We start from the raw sequence: 16400 nt of genomic DNA, 5'->3' as shown, positions 1-16400 counted from the left end.
GCCCACGCCCCGCTCCTCACATGTACACGCATACCCTCTCGCCTACAGGGGCTTCCAGTAAAGATGAAGGGGCACCCTCTCCGTGCCCTGCACTCAGCCCTCACGTGCATTGGGAGGTGACCTAGAATGTTCTAGGAACCCCAGCAGCTCCCGGGTGTCTCAGAGCACACTAGGGGTCCAAGGCAGGCTGTTGGGGTGCGGGCACTTGCTGCGTCCTGCCACACCGGTTTGACCTCCCAGCCCGGCCATGCTCCTCCTCACGGAGGCGGCTGAGGGTCCCACCGGCTGGGACTGGCCAACATGCACCTCACAGTTACTCCTAATTCCATGAGCAAGGGACCCTCGGAGGAGATCCTGGGCAGCAGGGGACGTGATAGGGCAGGAGCACCTGAGTCATCACTGGGGAGGGAGGCAGGAGGAGGAGGCTGGCGACAAGGTCCTCCCCCTCCACTGGGTGCCCCTTGCGGGCTGTCACCTGCTAGGCCCTCCCTTGCTCAGTGCTGCGCCCCTGGAATCAGCATGTCTGAGACTCCCTGGGGTCCCGCACCCCATGTTCCCTGGTGGGTGAAGTGAGCCCCAGCCTGGGGCCTCTCCTCCCATCGCCCCTGTGACCTAGGCCCCGGGATGGCCCCCCCCCGTCCCAACTCAGCCCGATTTGTGCCCAGACACCCATGGGGCTCGAGCTGGGTGTCTCACCCTCAGACTGCGGGGAGGGCCTGGCTGCCCGTCCCACTGCTTCCCTGTGACCTCCGGGTCAAGACAGTGCACAGGAACCCTGGGAACCCCCCGGCCACATTTCCCCTTTCTTCTTGAGGCAGATTTCTGGGGTCTTGGAGGGGTAGGAAAGAGACGGTGAAGGCTTGAGCCGGACCTCGGAGCAGGAGCGGGGGCGTCCTGAGACCCGGCCACAGTGGTGCTCCCTCCTCCCCTCTGCGTTCAGGCTACCCTCAGTGCCCCCCGGTCTGTGTGAGCTCCGGGCTGGACCCAGTGCAGTTCAGAGGCAAAGCGGCTGGGCCCTCCCCTCCCGGGGCTCCGGGTCTAAGCAGGGAGCCCCATCTAGAAGCCAGAGATGAGTCACGTGGCGTGGTGAGCACCTGCTTCGTGAGGGGCAGAGGAACGATGAGGCCCGGGGAATGGGGGACAGGACGTCTCTGAGAAAGAAGACAGTTGTGTAACACGGCTGGGAAGTGCCTGGGGTCCGTTCTTGGTGAGGTGGGCTCACACAGCGCAGGGCTGGCCAGGGCCCCTCCCACAGGGCCACCATGCAGTCTTCAGGCTCGTGGGGGGCAGACGGAGTGGACAGGAGGCCGATGGGCCAGCTCCCGGGTTGGGCCAAGTGGGAGCCCTGAAAGGCAGGGAGCAGGGTAGGGAGGGTGCAGAGGGGGAGGGTGGGGAAAGGGACACCGGAGACGCCCAGAGGAGGAAAGCCTATAGGAGGCAGCTCCAGCGTCATGTGGAGAGGAGGGTGGATGGCACCGACCCCACAGCGTGGCCTCATGCCTGTGACAGAGGGCAAGGACGCAGGGTTAAGGGGTCAGAGGAGGGCCAGAGGGTGTACAGGGAGCCTGGGGACTTCCCAGACGTTGAGGGGCCGGCTCCTGGGGGCAGAACTGGGGGGACGGTCTGCCCCAAGCTCCAGACGGGGGTATCCGTTGCTGACCCCCATCCCCCCGCACCACCGTGTCCCCCAATAGGAAGACCCTCCCCTCTCCCCCAAAACCAGGAGCCTGGAGGCAGCTGCGCCTCCCCGGACAGCCGGGCCCTTCCTCACCCGCCCCCACCCGCCCCTCCCCAGGCACCCACACCCTCAGCCCTCTCTCCACTGCCTGGCAGTCACCGGGGCACCTTTCCAGCAGCAAATCCAGACGTGTCTGCCACTCCCACATTGTCTGGGCCTCGTGACCACACGCCTTAGGCTGGGCTGCTTAAACAGCACACATCGATTTCTCAAGGTTCTGGACACAGGAAGTCCAAGATCACGGGGCCAGCAAGGCCGAGGGCCTTGGCCGAGGCCTCTCTCCTTGGACCGCAGACGCTGCCGCCCTACCGTGTCCTCCCTCTGCACACACACTGTTGGGCGGGGGAGCTCACATGTCCCCTCCTCTTTGTTTTGTTTTGAAGCCATCTCCTTGCCCAGCCTGCAGCCCAGGCCAGGTCTTGAACCCCAAACCCAAGATCAAGACCTGAGCTGAGATCAAGTCGCTGTCACGCAGCCCTAATTACCTCCGAGAATCCCCGTCTCCCACTGCAGTCACGGTAGGAGTGAGAGCCTCCGTGCGTGAATCTGAGGACACACAATCCAGGGCAACCTCCACCCAGAATGTGAGCTCCTGAGGGCAAGGAGCTCTGGCCTCTGTCACTGCTGTGTCCCTAGCCGCAGGCACTCAGCCCAGGCCCATGGGGACCTGGGAAGCGGAGGAAGCCTCCCGTCCGTGGAGAGTGGCCCACGCCATGAGCCGGGTTAATCAGTGACGTCACAGCGTGTCCGCATCGCCAGGAACACAGGCCACGTGCTCACTCAGACACAAGAAAGTCACTGTCGGGCCACGGAACCACCAGCTGACCCTGGTGGCTTGTCACAGACACAGCCTTTGCCTCGCTCCATTCCGCTTCTGACGCGGGCAAGGTATGTTAATATCAGGGGGTCATGGGACACGCAGGTCTTCAGGGCCAGTGTCCCCAGCAAGGAAACAGGGTGTCAGGACAGCCGAGACAAAACTGGGCGGGTGCCACTTAGATGAGACCACGGCAGCTTCCTGTCTGGCGGGACTGACATTTGCAACACATCCCAAACAAAACCAGTAACCGTGGAACGTCATTCACTGTCCAGTTGGTCCCCAGAGGTCAGCCCACGAGACCAGCAACACGTGAGCAATAACTCCACAGGCACTCGGGGACCTGATCCAAGCCCTGATTGGCACACCTTAGTAGCCAGTCCTCAGGGGGGCCCTCTCAGGATGCTAAAGACAGTTCCTCAAAAGTGCTTATAGAAACCCCTAAGGGCACCTGGGTGCCTCAGTCTGGAAGCATCTGCCTTCAGCCCGGGTGGTGATCCTGGGTCTGCAGGGATCGTGGGATAAAGTCGGGCTCCCTGCCCGGCGGGGCGTCTGTTTCTCCCTCCGCCCGGCCCCTGCTTGTGCTCTCCCTCAAGTACACTAATGGGATCTTTGAAAAAAATAAATAAATAATAAAAGTCCCTCTATTTGAGCACCAAAATGGCAATGCTCTCGGGTCCCCTGTTTCTCCAGGCGCTTCGCACGGTGTCGATAAACTTCGCTTTGCCGCCCCTTGTCTGGCCCACCTCCTCGTTCTTCAACGAGCACAGCCAAGAACCACGGGCACTAAGGGGACAAAAGTCCTGTAACATTAAGACACCGGGTCAGGAGCTCCCCGCTCTGGGCCGCCCTCAACGCACACACAGCCCCAATCCCCCGACACACCCCAAACCCCGTGCCCACCACCCCCGGAGCGATCCCACGCCAGCGATGCCCCAACCTCACTGCGTGGGCACGTGCGGGGGGTCCGACTGCAGGCGCGGAGTGTCTGTTCTGAACAGGGCCTTCTTTGTCAAGCAAATGCTGATTCCCTGCGGTAGCTCTGGGCGGCCAGCGCACCCGAGGACCCAACACGCACACGCACAGGCCTCCACGTGTGTATGGGACACATGGCACACAGCCCCACCGCTAGGCCCGCGACGGGCATCACGAATCCCGTGCACACCGTGCTTCCCTGCGTCCTGGAAAAGGTCGGGCCTCCTTCCGCTCAGCTCTGGCCAAGGACTAACTTCCCCTTTCTGCTTCATTCTCTTCTGACTTGTCTGGGCTTTTCATAACACCATGTTTCCCTTTTACAAGAAAAAGCCCGAGGGGCAGATGGACTGACATCATTGCTGGTGAAGGCTGGGCCGCCGGGCCAGCCCCAGGGGAGCCCGCGGGTTCCCCAGAATGCAGCCCTGCCGGGCAGCGAGGACAGTTCCTGTCTGCTGCACAGCCCACTCCCCACCCCGCTGGCCAGTCTCCCCACCCGCGCGCCTGGCGCCCCAGCCCTCAGCCCTGGGCTAGGGGCTTGGGAGTGAATCGGGGCCAGCGTCGGCCTGAGATTCAGAACACCCACGCTCACGCCGGCCAGAGGGAGGAAGCAACGTCCCTCACAGATGAACGGATGAGCCCATACATAGTCCCCGCACCACGAGCATCACCGAAGCTTGGTGACCGGCATGGTTGACCTTGAGGACGTGGGGCTCCTGGAGCTCAGTCAGTCCCAAGAGGACAGATGCCCTCTGAACCCACTTGCACAAGGAACCTGAGTGGTCACCTTCCTGGAGAGCGCAGGCACCAGGGACTGGGGAGGGCAGGGGCTGGGGTGTCAAGGGGACAGAGCATCCGATGGAACGTTCCGGAGACAGGCGGCGGGGACGAGGGAGTATGCTTCATGCCGCACACAGCTAGCACAGTAGCCCTCATGCATGCGTCACAGCAGTTTTTAAAAAATAGATCAAAAAATTTTTAAGAGAAAACAGGAGGGACCCTCATGTTGCTAGAAGGTTCTCTAGCCCCTGTTAGTGTCAACATCTCCGTCAAGCCTGTACCATGGCTTCGAAGGACATCACCCCTGGGGGAAACCAGTCGAAGGACACGTGGGGTCCCTCCACATGATTTCCTACAATTCCCTGGGAATGGCACCGAAGGAAAAGCCTCCCTTAAAGACTAAGAGCTGCCCCACAGGTGTTGTGCACGTGTTGGGGGGTGAGTCCCACACCCCAGGCCTCAGCGCCCTGCTCGTTGCCACACAGGAAACCCCTGAGGCCCCGGGTCCCCACGTGGCAAGGTTCCTGCCTGCCCTGGGAAGCTACGGTTTCTTTCCCAGTATGTTCCATAACCGTGTTTTCTCCCCGAACTGTCATAATGAAATGAAAAGTGTAACTCTACTTTGCCTTTCTCTTCTGTTTCAACAAGGTCATGGGATGTCGCTTTACACAGAAAAGCACCCACACACACCGTGAATGTGGGTGCGCGCCGGTGGCGGGAGGAGATGCACTTTGCTTGCTCACAGACCCGCCCAAGCCGCGCCCACGGGGCAGCCTCGAGCCCCCACCCCACCTGTGCCTGGACGGCAGCTGCCCACCCTCCTGCTGGGGTGGGGAACGGGACCCAGGGGATGTGTCCCCAGGCCTGCGTCTCTGTGTCCCACCAAAGATATGACTTCCGGGGGACCCCTGACACTGCTGCTTCAGTATCCAGCAGGTGACAATGGGCCCCGGCCAACTGTTGATGAGGAAAGCCCTGGTTAGTCCCGGAGACAGCCCTGGGCCAGGGCAAGAGGAGCCTTATTCCAAGCCCAGAGCCCCCGCCTCCAGGAAGCAGTGCTCTGCTGGGCCCACATTTACGAGGCACCTCCTGCACGCAGGGCTCTGGGCACACACACGGCTGTCCAGCAGTCCCACCACACGGAAAGGTGCGCTGCCCCACGGGTAACTGGAACACTGTGGAAGGCGGGGAGCACCCAGGGGCCAGCTAATGGGGGGCAGCTGAGGTCCCCCCCAGCTGGAGCTGCACCTGTCAGGGAAACTGCAACAGCCTCGACCAGGCGGGCCGCAGGCAGCCGTGGTCACCACCCGAGCAGCGCGACCCATGCTCTCTGCGTGTCCCCGCCTGGAAGAGGTCACAGCAGGGCTGGTGCTTCCCCAGAAGGTGACTTCCCAGCCTGGGCTGCATCACTTCCCCGCCTTTCCTGGAACCTACCGGAAGACCCGCCCAGGCTGGGCATTCCCTCCCCCTCCCCCTGGCTGTCTCCCCAGCTCCCCATCCCGGGGGCAGGGACGGGCTGGGCCTGGGTCCGCAGGGACCCGCCGCCTTCCCCTCCGCTGGGGGGACAACTCGAGCCTCGGCGGAGCTGGGGAGGCCAGCGGCCGCCGGGCCTTCCCCACCGGAGGGTAGCAAGACACCAGGGGGCAGCAGAGCCCAGCCCTGCGCTCCGTCCCCCGGAGGCGCCTGCCCACCTCCCCACAGCCGCCTCGGAGACGGGGAGCGCGTGCTTCTCCCGCCTCACCCCTTCCGAGACGGCGCGCGGGGCCTGTCGGCTCAGCGCGCGACCCAGGCTGGGCCCGGGACCAGGCAGCCTCTCCGCCGCGATGCCGCTGGGGGAGGCGGTGCTTGTCCCGGGAACAAACGCGGGGCAACGTCTGGGGCACCGGCGGGAAGCGCGCGGGGCGCCCTCGGCACAGCGCCAGCCCCGGTTGCGGAGAGGCCCCCGGCCCACCCGGATCCCCGGTGCCGCCGCCGCAGGCTCCTCCGTGAAATGGGGACACTGAGGCCCCTGCCCCCAAGCTGCTGCGACTTCGGGGCCCACGACCTGGGGGGCTGGCACACTGCCTGCCCCACGGGGACTCAGGGTCAACGGGAGACACCCCGAGGCAGCCCAGGGAGGAGAGGAGACGCCGCGGGCTCGGCGCACCGGAGGGTCTTCCCGGCTGGCCGGAGCCGCGGGCGGGGGCTGGGCCTTGACCACAGGTCCAGGAAAGAGGCCGGCGGGGCGGGTGCCCCAGGAGGGGGCGGATCGGTCCGCGCAGCCTGGGCGGGGCCGGGACTCGGTCCGCCTCGCGGGAGGGCGCAGGGGCCCCGGCAGGGCTGCAGACCAGCCCCTCTCTCGCAGCTCCGTGATGCTCCAGGCACGCGCACCGCCACCCTGCCCGCCCGCCCCATACACCTGCAGCCCCCGGGTGCGGCTCCAGCACACGGCCTCGCCCCGCCAGCGCGCGGCCCTCCCACTCGCTCGCCCTCCTGCAGGAGCCCTCCCATCCTCCGTCTTCCTGGAAGGCACGGAAGTCCCGCGGCAGGTTTGGCTGGGGTGACCCCGCACCCCCTCCGCAGCCTCCGCGCGCCCCGCACCGCCCCAATCACGACCACTTACAGACCTTGTAACACCCAGAGCCCTCGCCCCCAAGACCCCTCCTTCTAGCGGCCGCTGACGGCACCCGGCCCGCAGGCTGGGCTGCCGGGAAACAGGAGTGGACACAAAGTGTCCAGCCAGCCCAGCCTTCTCCTCTGGGGTCCAGCGGCCCGGCAAAGTCACGGCCACCTGGAGAGCGGGGGCTGCACTCGCTCGCCGCTCTCACGTGGCGGCAGGACTCTGGCGAGCGCTCTGCCGCCTGGCCGGGGTGTCCCTCCGCGCCTGATGCGTGCAAAGAATCGCCTTCCCCGAGGTCCGCTCAAGGTGCTGGCGGGGCTGCGGGGGCTGCGGGGGTGTGGAGACTGAGCCAGGCAGGTGAGCGGGCGGGGCAAGCAGGTGGGGGGGGCGGGGGCTGCCCTGGGGGACACCCCTCCTAGCTGGCGCCCCCAGCCCCCCACCCTCCACCAGCCCGGGGCGGCGCTCACCCGGGATGTTGCCCCCTGTCTCCACGCTGTCCCTTCTCCAGCTCAGGGCTGGGCTAGTGCCCGCAAACTTCTCAAACAAAAGGGAGGCCAGGGAAGTGGCCCAGGGCGTCTGCCAGCCCCGCCCGGACCCTACCCCCACCCCCAACCACCGGTGCCCCAGACTCCAGCCGATCTTCATTCTGGGGGTGAACAGGGGCCGTGCCTGCCGCTAGGCGCCCAGGGCTGGAGGGTGGTCCGAGGCGGTGGAGGCGGCTGGGTGCTGGTAGGGCCTTTATGCCGAGCAGGGTGGTGGGGCCTGAGGCGCGCGTGCCTTCCCACGCTCTGCCGCCAATCAGCGGCCAAGCCTGGACAAAGATAAGCCCCCCCACCCCCGCTGCTGGGCTGGGATAATGATGCCCCCGCCCCCAGCAGGTGGGGAGTGCGGGGGGAGGGGGAGACACGTGGGGCACTGGCTAGGACTTGCCCTACCACCAAGTCCCTGTTGTCAGACCCTCCCAGAGCAGCCCCCAGCGGTCCAGCTGCCTGCCCAGGGAAGCTGTGGTCCCTGGGGGCTCAGCTTTGGGACCCCACCCTCCCAGTATAGGTCAAAAGTAGCTCTCTGATCACTGCCTGCTCTCAGGAGCCATGCTTGGTCTCTCCCCTGGGCCTCTCCGACCTCTCACACCTGCCGGGTCTTCAACCAGGCACCTGCTGGGCCTGGCCACACTCACCGGGGGACGAAAGCCGCTGCAGGAGCAGCTTGAGATGTGGGAACAACGTGGAGATGGCACCTCTGAGACGGGGAGCTGACCAGCACCGGTGCCCCTTGAGTGTGCCAGGGGCACTGCCCCTGGAAAACCCCAACTTCATCTCGCTTTGGGAAAGGCCAAGCTTCAGCTGGCCACCTCTTCCGGGAAGGCCCTCTGAGCTCCTCCTCCATCCGCCAGTCTGGTCCTCACATAACAAGGTCATCATCAGAGATGCTCGATGGTTCATTCCCCGGGGGGCAGGAAAGGCATGAGTTTCTAACCCCAGCATCCCTGGGACCCAGTATTTTTAAACGATGGCTCTCAGGAGGCTTTTCCACTAGCCCAGGGAGGGGGAAAGGCCATCCTGCACCTCAGAGAGGAAGCTAAGTTCGGGGTGGGGGCAGCCTTGCCGGCCCTCTGTCCCTACCACACCGGCTGGCAGGATGCATTGGCGGGGGTGGGGGGAGCACCGTGCAGCCAGGCTCGGGAGCAGGGGTGCCAGGAGGGGATGAGGCGGGACCAGGGTAGGTGGCAGGAGGAAGGGGTGGGGGGGCTGACGGCCCAGGGTGATGGAGAGGCCCAGGAGTGGTGCCAGCCTGGGGTGAGGCGGTGTTGGGGAGGGGCTGACACGTGGCTCCCCCGGCCCCGGCCCCAGGGACCTCCTGGGCCCTTTGATGGTCAGCAGGCCGGCGCTGCCCCACGGAGGCTAGCTCTGCTTGGGGGTGGCCAGGTAGACCCAGGCTGCCCCTCTGCTTGCCCCGCCTGCCTCCAGGCCCTGAATGGCTGGGAGCCTTTTGTGGGAGAGCAGCTGGCGGCCGGCCCTTTATGTGGGGCTGTGGGAAAGTCGGCCGGCAGCCTCTCACACCCTCTCCAAAGCCCGGATTATCTCGGGGCCAGCAGGACACCCTCTCAAGGATGCCCCCCTCCAGCAGGGGTGGGGGTGGGGGCCCCCCAGAGGTCCTGTCTACCAAGCACTGGCCCCGGAGTCCCTCAGCAAGGAAGGGCCCCTGAAAGCAGAGCCCCGGGGACGCCCGGCGCCCTGCCCCCCACCAGCCCAGCTGCCTGACTCAGAACTGCCCCCGTGCCGGGAAGGGCCTTCAAGGAGCCCCCACCCACCTCACCCCTCTAGCTCATCCAGGCCTCTGGCCTTCACGGGGGTGGTGACAGGAGAGTTCGCTCAGGACTGACAGCCCTTACCCTAGCCGCTGGCAGCTGGGCCACAGCTGGGCCAACTTGCGGCAGGCCCAGGGCTGAAGTCAGACTTGGGGGTCCTGAGGGACCTGGACGGGGAGAGTGTGGCAAGGAACTGCGCACTTATTTAGCACCTACTGCATACCAGCTGAGCAGGGCACATTATCTTCCTGGACCCGCTCAGAATCCTGAGGGGGAGGGAAGACAACAGTTCAGGAGCCAGACCTAGGCCTAGCTCTCTCGTTGTCCTGGGTGCACTTTGGCCCCTGAAAGCCACTCCAGCGGGCAGCTCCCAGGCGGCCCGGAACTTGGGCAGGGATCATGCTCCAAATGAAGTGGGGTGGGCCAAGGCGAAGGCCTAGCAGAGCCCAGCGCCGGGGTGCCAGGCGCCAGCGACGTTAACAGCAGCAGCCGGGGACCGGGGGGCGGGGGGGCTTCTGAACGCTCTGCCTTCACCCACTCCTTCCTTCTCCACACCTGCCTCACACAGACTGCTACTGGCCCCATGTTACAGATGAAGAAACTGAGGGCCAGAGAGCCCAGCGACAACGCAGTGGCACTGGATCAGCACCCCAAGCCCACAGCCCTAGCAGCTCAGAGGGCCCCTGGCAGGAGCAGCCCAGGGCAGCCATCAGAAGGGGTGGGGCGGCAGGCATTCCCCTTTGTCCCTTGGTTCGCCAGCAGGGCCAGGCCTGGGGCGCGGGGACTGCTGAGGGCTGTGGGAATGGGAAGGCACCGGCCCGGCCAGATGTGCGACCCTCCAGCATGCGGTTCGGGAGCTGCTGCTGATGCCCCAACCTTCAAAGGCAGCCTGGGGGAGCCCCGCCTGGCTCCGAGTGCTCCCCAGATGGCCTCTGGGCCCAGCGCTCCGCACACAAAGCCAGCACGCGCCTTTTGTGCCAGATGAATGTCCGCAGCAGGCGCGGAGTGTGGGAAGCCACCCGGAGAGGCCCTTCCCTCCCGCCCAAATTCTCCTCTGGCTTGGGGGCGGGCAGGGCTGCAGAGCTGCAGGCCTGGGGTCCGCCACCTCAGCCAGCGTGGCCCCCCCATCCCCGGGGCCTCCCTGCATGGTGTCAGACCGGCAGGGCCCTGCACCCAGGGAGACCACCGAGACCCCCTCACGCCCGGTTTCACGTGAAGAGAAACAGGCCCAAGGGGGCTGAGGGGGCTGTCTGCTCTTTCCCTCGGGGAGCTCCAGGGAGGGTGGGGTCTGCCTCATGGGGTCCAAGCCCAGGGGACAGGCGGGCGCTCACTAGACCCTCCTGGCTAAGGCCGGGAGCCACCTCAGTCCTGGGGGATGGGGCAGGAGACTGAACGTGGGGTCACTGCCAGACGTGAGAGACAAGCCTAGTAGGAAGGGCCAGACTCTGAAGGCTTCGCCCACCTCCCCCACACCCTGCCCCAGGGCCAGGCTTGGGCCTCTGCCTGGCACCCAGCAGCCACTTGAGGGTAATTATTGCCCAGCAGGGGGTGGGCAACCTCGGTCTCACTTCCTCCCCTAAGCTGGAGGCCAACCAGGATCCTGGGACTGGCTGGGCCCCTTGAGCCTTCCCCTGTGAACTCCGCGTTGGGTCCTGTGGGGTCTCGGAGACCCCCAGCCCAGCGGCTGTAGGGAGCACCAGGTGTGCCCAGGGGGCCGGTGCTGAGCCTCCCTGATGGGTCCCTGCGCCAGGCTGGACCCCTGTACCCCCAATGGCTGGCCTGACTACTGACTACCATTACAATGGGGGGAGGGAGTCTGTGGGGTGTCGGAGCCCAGGCAGGTACCCAAAAGGAATGTTGGTGAAGTCATCTGGAATCAGAACGGGGGTCCTGTGGGGGAGGGCACCGGGGGGGGGTGTTCAAGGATCAGTGAGGTGTGACCCTGGGGAGCACGGAGCCTGAACCTTCATCTGTGACCCTTCAGGCCCCTACAGTGCTTGGGAAGCAGAGGGTCCCAGCAGGGACGGTTCTTGACTCTTTCAGTCATCCTCGGATTGGGGGGACTGCGTCAGTGACGCACGCCCAGAGCTGCCCAGGCCCCCTCTGCTTCCCCCAGCAGCTTCCCAGGTAACTAAGCCGCCAGAGCCCCGCCATGGATCACTTGGCCTTCTCTGGCTCCATCATTTGTGTGCAAATTAGTCGCCCTCCCCAAGCCTCTGCCTCTGCTTATTTGGGGAGCCCCATGACTTGAGCAGGTGGCTGGGGCCGGGGGACTCTTTTTTTTTTTTTTAAGATTTTTATTTATTTATTTGACAGAGATCACAAGTAGGCAGAGAGGCAGGCAGAGAGAGAGGAGGAAACAGGCTCCCGGATGAGCAGAGAGCCCGATGCGGGGCTCGATCCCAGGACCCTGGGATCATGACCTGAGCCGAAGGCAGAGGCTTTAACCCACTGAGCCACCCAGGCGCCCCTGGGGGCGACTCTTTAACCACCAGCCAGACCAACCCTTCAGCCATCAGATGGGGAACACGAGGCCCAGGGCAGGCCAGCCCAGTGTCCAGCAGGCCCACCGGCGAGAGCCAGGTGGAGCAAGGGGGTAGGACCACCAGTCCAGGACCCAAGAGGCAAATGGGGTCAGATTGTGTGAGACGCAAACTTAGGAAGAGGGAGCTGGGAGCTGCTCTGAGGGCCTGGGCTGGTCCACTGGGTGTGAGGGAAGGTCCCCCACCCCAGCCTAGACCCCAGAGGAAGCACAGTGGTTGACAGAGAGGCTGAGTGACTGAGGGAAGCGGGACCAGATCCAGGAACCTGTTCCCGCCCTTTCTGTGGGAGAAGCGGCCGCCACACCTGCCCTCCACCCACCCCCCACCGGCTCCGGTCTGGCCTCAGCTCCCAACGTGCAGCGTGGGAGGGACTGGTCCTCGGTGTCCTTGCCCGTGCCAGTGGGTGCGATGCCACTCAGCCTTGGCACAGCGGGGTCCCACAGCAGCCCCCAGAGGAGCAGGGCAGGAGGGCGCGGGCCCCCCCATGGGGAGTGAGGACGGAGGTCAGCGCCGTGCAGACAATCCACACGGAGCAGGTGCCCCCCCATCTCTGGGACAGGCCCAGGGCCATCAGGCTGACCCACCCCCCTGCTCCCCGCTGCCTGGGATCGGGAGGGCAGCCCCCGAACAGCGGAGGGGTGTGCCTGGCGCGTGCCCCCGACATGTGACTCACGGATGCTCAATTTGAGTTTCATGTCATTTTTGTTTGTCACAAAATATTTTCCTTCTTTGGCTGTTTTTCCACGGGTTTAAACACGTGACTGCATTCTTGGGGAGACGCAGACACAGGGCAGGGCCTGGTGCGCACCCCCGTGCTCGGCCCGATCTCCCCAGGTCTCGGGCAGCTCCGTCGTCATCACGGTTCGCAGGAAGCCAAGGCTCACGGCGGGTTAAGAGCCCCATCCTGGCTCTCCCAGTGGAGAGACAGCCTGGCAGGGCCCGCAGGCAGTCTGGCCTCCAAGAACCAGGCTTGGGGTCCCCACGCGCCCCTCCTGCATGTGGTTTATGCTGGCCTGCGGTTCCCACACTGCGGCCGGCAGTGGAAGCGTGCCTGGGCTCCCCCCCAACCCCGCAGCATTAGTGCCGGGCTCTGCTTCTGAATGAATGGGGGTGGCCCCGGGGGGCGGGAGGGGGGGGACGACTCCCAAAAGACCATCTGGCTCCGCGTTATAATAGAGCAATGAAGGGCTTGTCTGCCTTTCAGAGGTTGGGAGCGAGCTGCTCTCTGACACGGCAGGGTTTTAACCAGCTTTGGACTGCGACCTGGGCCTGCCCCCGGCCCCTGGGGGGGTGGGGGCCACGTGGGCCAGAGAGGCCCCTAATCCGGAGGGGCCCATGAGACTCAAGGGCCCCGCGCTTTCCCACACCCCCCGCCTCTGCGCGTCCACCCTGCTCCTCTTTCCGCTGGGGAAACTGAGGCCTCGGGAGCTGGGGCTGGTCAAGCCTAGGATCTGAGCTCTCCCACTCAGAGAACAGAGCACCCTCCGTTTAGGAACATGGGGCCTGCTCTGGCCTACAAAGCCTGGGGTCCCCAAGTCTGGCCTGGGAACTTGGTGGGACCGCTGCTCAGGTGTGATCCCACCCCCGCCATGAAGGGCGGGAGCTGCGGAGACCAAGGGACGGCCTGCCCTCCCCCAGTCAGGCTGCAGGGTAGTGCCTGGTTCGGACGAGCAGAGAGAAGGGGTGGGTGCAGAGGCTGGAGTCAGCACCCCCTCTGTCCAGGGGCAGAGGCAGCTCATCCCAGGCCCCCAGGCGTAAGGACGGAGGCCAAACTCACAGCTGGAAGCTGTCCAAGGGCAGCTTCCACAGAAGGGTTTCCGGCCCCTGGAGCACAGAATCTGACGGAGCCGGCAGGTCTGTGACCTGACCCCCAGCATTCCATGGATGAGGCCCAGCCTGGCCCCACCTCGTGGGTACTCGAGGTACAGGCAGTCCTTCCCTGCTCAGAGCCCCTACTCCCTGGGACCCCGCCATCATGGAAGGAGAGGTGTGTGTACAGACAAGGGTGTGTGGAGAGCCTCGAGCCCCTGACTTGGTGACCCTGATTCAGTACCCTGGCCTCTGCTCAGGTGAGAATCACAGGCAACTCCAAGCCGTCAGTCCCAGCAATGAGGTCTCCTTCTGGGTCAGGCCAAGCGGGCCGGGAGGGCAGGCACTGGTCTCCTGTCTGTAGGGCCGCACTCGGCCACCCTTGGTGATCTCCAGCGACCTGGAACCATTGCCTCCATCAGGTGGTCCTGGCGGGAAAAGCCCACCGCACAGAAGTAAGTGCGGTCCGTGTTCAACATAAAGCGAAGGGCAGAGCCCAGCCTGAGCTTTGACTTGCCCCCCACACCGACGCCCCAGTGTCCCTGGGGAACACACTCAGAGAGCAACCTCCTGGGCTCCCGCTGCCCCTGTGCTACCGAAATGCACAGGAGCCCGAGTGTCTGTGTGGGCGGGACACTGTGGGAGGCAGGCACAGAACCGGGGGGCACCGGCGCATCACAAAAGACAGGGTACTGCCCCACCGACAGTGCAAGAGACAAGCTGTTGACAGGGCCTTCCCCTACCCGTCGCCCAGGGCCAAGGTTCACCTGTTCCCCACCAGGAGGCTCAGAGCAGCCCTCAGCCCAGCGTGAACCTTCTTCTCAAGGGCCTCTAACACCTGGGCAGCAGGACGGCGCTGGGAAGGAGTGACCCAGCTGGGACACCTGAGCTGTGTCTACACACTGACCAGCCAAGGAGAGGGGGCCAAGCTGAGGGGCCAGGGAGCCAGGGCCAGGCCCTTTATTCCCGGAGCCCGGCACACACACTGGGATGAACACACACAGGCGGGGGAACCCCTGCCAGCCGGACTTGGGAGACGCTGGTCCCTATTTCAATGCCCCCCCGCCCCCCGCCAAGCCCGGATCCCGCCATTCTCTTTGCCTGGCAAAGCATCTGCCGTTGCTTATCTGGAACACACCCGCTATCCCTCCAAGGACTGCTCAGGCCTCTCCTCCTCCAGGAAGACCTTCCTGGGCGCCCCTATCTCCCCCTCCATTCCCAAAATCCTTCTTGGATTCTCAAAATCCTGATGCTCTTTCAAGAAGCATCAGTGCCTCCGCCCTCTGCCGAGCCCAAGTGTGCCCTCTTAGAAACCACAGGAGGGTCTGACGCTCACTCCAGAGAATCCGGGAAACAGAGGCATAATGGAAACCAAACCCTGTGTGTGTCATACAAACTAAGCAGTGTGTGTGCCCCAAACTGCTGGCATCGGGGAGCTTTCCCTTGACTTCTCTGCCAACGTCAAGTGGGCGTCCAGCCGGAGTGCTGGCCTGTCTTAGATGTACACCTCACAACATTATCCCCTACCTGTGAGGGCTTCCTGCCCCCCCTGCCCCTGGGTGGAGGCCGGGCCTCAGGACCCTCTTAGCTCCGTGGGTCCCTGGTGTCTGCGCCCCTGCAAGGGGAGGAAGCCCCGCAGTGCAGAGGGGCAGGGAGGGAGGAGCAAGTGCCCGTCTCTGTGTCCAGTTCTTCGGTATGGGACAGGGGTGCAGGGAGCTAAGGCCACGGGGACTAGGGCTCCTCCTGGCCAGGAGGTGGCCACTGCCTCCAGGGTACCCCCAAGCGGAGTGGGGTACACAGCTGCCAGCTCCCACAATGCACCTTCGTGGCAACAAAGGTGGTGCCTGTATCTTGCCTGTAGGCCTGGGCGCCAGCGGGAAGAACCCAGTGGCACCCAGCTCCTGGAGGGCGGGCACAGGGTGGGGGGCGGGGGGGGGGTCCCTCACGGCATTCTTCCGCCCTCCAGCCACTTTCTTAACCAGCTTCCAGAAGGCCGTGCAGACGGGGTACGTGGAGAAGGGCTGAGCCCAGGAAAGCCACACGGCGACCTCAGACTCGGAAACCTCGGACGCGGTGCCCTTGGACACCCGGCGCTCTCCGACACGGCGCGGCCACCAGCGTTCATTCTGGAGCCGTTGGGAGACTTCGCTCACGGTCTGTCTCCCCGCCTGGCCCATGGGGAAGGCGCAGGCTCCGGGGCCCGCGCAGGCCTCTCCGCGTTGCAGGGACGCCTCACGCCTGACCTCCGACCCCCGTTATCAGGGTCACCCCGTAGCCCGGGCAGCGCGGGAGGGAGCTGGGCGCTACCCTAAGGCGCGTCTCGCGCGGCCGCGCGTTCCCTGGGCTCCCGCGGAGCAAACAGTCCGCCTCCTTTCAAAACATCTCCGTGTATCGTGAATCGGGCCTCACGTGAAATTCGCGCTGTTCCCGCTAAGGGCTCGCGGCGTGCAGCACAGTACACTGTCGTGCGCCCGTCCCCACCGCCCGTCTCCAGGACGTTCCATCTCCCAGACTGACGTCTGCCCCCAGGAAACACTAGCCCCCGACCTGTGGCGTCCACCCCGCCCCTTTCTGTCTCCGCGGATCTGACTCCCGGGGCAGCCGCGCGTGCGGGGAGTCCCCGGGGCCTGTGCTGCCGGGAGCGGCTGGTCTCCCTGAGCTCCAAGTCCTTGAGCTCCGCCTGCCCCTGCCCCTTCCTCTCTCAGGCTGGATAACAGTCCATCACGCGGAGGGACCCGGTGCTGCTCCTCCGTCCGTCCACCCACGTGGGGCTGCTCCCACCGCTGGGCCCTCGTGCGCGCGGCTGCCGGGGTCGTGGGGGGCACAGCGCTCAG

At 65.0% G+C, this 16400-nt stretch overlaps 1 long non-coding RNA gene across 1 annotated transcript; it reads left to right on the top strand.

Annotated features, from left to right (window-relative positions):
- Positions 1 to 6698: 6698 nt before the first annotated feature.
- Positions 6699 to 15947, top strand: LOC122899358. Its single transcript, XR_006383106.1, has 2 exons — positions 6699 to 6835; positions 15533 to 15947. It is a non-coding gene; the product is annotated as an uncharacterized LOC122899358 (long non-coding RNA).
- Positions 15948 to 16400: the final 453 nt, after the last annotated feature.

This window comes from Neovison vison, chromosome 2 (genome assembly GCF_020171115.1).
Source record: "Neovison vison isolate M4711 chromosome 2, ASM_NN_V1, whole genome shotgun sequence".
NCBI classification, from domain to species: Eukaryota; Metazoa; Chordata; class Mammalia; order Carnivora; family Mustelidae; genus Neogale; species Neogale vison.
Note: the sequence above shows the minus strand (reverse complement) of the source record. Positions and strands in the feature narration are given on the sequence as shown.